This window comes from Monopterus albus, unplaced genomic scaffold (genome assembly GCF_001952655.1).
Source record: "Monopterus albus unplaced genomic scaffold, M_albus_1.0 scaffold92.1, whole genome shotgun sequence".
In the NCBI taxonomy this organism is placed as follows: domain Eukaryota; kingdom Metazoa; phylum Chordata; class Actinopteri; order Synbranchiformes; family Synbranchidae; genus Monopterus; species Monopterus albus.
Genome location: NW_018127972.1, coordinates 4,197,022 through 4,199,283, shown reverse-complemented (window position 1 = coordinate 4,199,283; position 2,262 = coordinate 4,197,022). Strand labels below are relative to the sequence as shown.

At 46.1% G+C, this 2,262-nt stretch overlaps 1 pseudogene; it reads right to left on the bottom strand.

Moving 5' to 3' along the window:
• Positions 1–1,285: 1,285 nt before the first annotated feature.
• LOC109964720 (uncharacterized protein K02A2.6-like) lies at positions 1,286–2,189 on the bottom strand (annotated as a pseudogene).
• Between the last annotated feature and the right edge of the window lie 73 nt (positions 2,190–2,262).

Below are 2,262 nucleotides of genomic sequence, written 5' to 3'. Positions count from 1 at the left end.
CTATGCTCCCCTTCCGCTGTGCCGGTGTTTACTACCTCACTCTGTTTCTGAAGGGAGACATTGGTTCCATTTGCAGTAGATTCTAAGAAGACAAGTTTAATCAGGGCCTTCGTGTCTGTCCCAGATTGATCCACCCCCAAGATAAAATACAATGTCTTGGGACTATGAGCAGCCCAAGTAACATCTTCTTCATCTAGGCTGGACGGAGCGGGACCAGTATACCCAGTTGTAGTAAGATCAGCAATTGATAGTAAGAGGGGATTGCATTGTTTGGTACCTCTTGTCCTAACTAACTGTCCCTTCATGAACTTTATGCCCTTTTTTTACATGGGGGGGCAAACTTACACCTGGTGGTGTCCAACCTGGCCCAGTCCAGTGGGAGACCCTACTCCATGCATCGCACCACGTCCATGTGCCAGGGCTACTTCTATTAGTAACACATCATGCATTTACTCCAGGCTCTGGACAGAGATAAACATCATATCTCCTCCAACCACAAGAATCTCTACCACAATTGATCACGTCACACAAATCGAATTGAAATGTTACAGTGGTACCTTTTACGTATTGTAATTCAAGCCCTCCATACTTGGTAAGGCAGAAGTCTGTACTAACAGTGCTTCTCTTGCTATGGCCCCGGGATTGGTCTTCCCAAAAGTTAAGTGGAACAGTTATTACTAATGCTACTACCACTAGGACACCCAAAACACGCCAGTCTTGCTGACCTGCATTCCAAACCATTTTGAACCTTTTGATTGTTTGTCTGAGGGGTAATTAATTTCTCCTGAATACAGGCAGTCTTGGTTCAAATTAATGTTAACCCAGTGGTGCACAAAAGAATGGTTCTTTGCGTTTGGTATGATGCAATTGGGATAATACACAGCTTTATAAGTTATCTGACCCTTATCTGCGCCTACTGTGAAGATGAATGGTCCCACTCTAATCTTACAAAGCCTCCTCTTTTCAGGTTTCAACGTAGCTAATATTAGGTCTGGGGGTCTGCTCCCTTGTCCAGTTTCCTTACCATAATCCCATGCAGTAATGAAACTTAGTGTGGGGACTGGAGGGACAGATGTGAAAGTAGGAGTTTCCCTAAACCCTGTAATGTCTTTTACATAAAGTCCTTCATCTTCCTGTGGCACCAAATTATAAGGATAACAGTCTTTGCTCATGAAGGTTTCACCTACTCGTCTTCTTCTCTTCCTGGTCTGCTGTCTTCAACACATCATGGTAGACTACCTGTGTGTCTTTTACAGTTAAGGGGATTATTCTGCCCCTTTTTCACCTGCATGAGGTCTGCCTGGACTTCTGTCAAAGGTCTTGTCGGTGCCTCCGCAGGGGCACACTGGCTCCAGTGGTACCATGTCTCTCCCTTACCCTGCAGGCGGACTGCGTGCGACGTCCTTTCAGTCACCTTGTAAGGCCCAGTCCACCGTGGCTCACTCCACTTTCATTTGATCACTCTCAGTAGGACCCACTCAGCCGTGTGGGGATCAGTATGGGTGCCAGGTGACGTGGGAACAGTAGCTAAACTGGTGAAGCTGCGAACAAGAGATTTTAATTGTTCATATAAATGTTGGGTGTTGCGTGTGTCCGGCTTACCTGGAACCCATTTTAGCTTGGATGCTGGTCCTGGAAACTGTCTGCCAGTGATGAGCTCATATAGGGTGACCCCAGTTGAGGAGTTTACAGACTGCCTTACTGACATAAGGGCCAGTGGGAGAGCATCTACCCAGTTCAGTTTGGTCTGTGCACAGATTTTAGCCAATTTTTGTTTGAGTATAGAGTTCATTCGCTCTACTTTCCCTTGTGACTGGGGGTGATAAACACTCCCAAACCCATGTTTCAGCCCTAGAGCTGCTTCCACCTCCTGCAGATCTTTGTTTTTGAAGTGGGTAGCATTGTCCGACCTGATTTTCTCAGGAAACCCATGTCTTGGTATGTAATCATTAATGAGATGTTTGATCACAGTCTTGCTATCCTCTCTTCTAGCTGGCCACGCCTCTGGCCAGCCAGTGAGTCTATCTACACATACCAGTAGATATCTCATACCTCTCACTGTGTCCCCCATGTCTGTGTAATCTATGGTCACTTCCTGACCTGGTCTTGTCATGATGGGGAAACCTCCCTGCTCAGGCCTCACTGTAGGTCTGGGATTAAAATGTGAGCAGATAGAACACTCCCTCACATAATTTTTTACCATATCTTGTAGGAAAGGATGCCACCAATGGCACAAATTTCTCATCATTTGTGTGGTCCCCA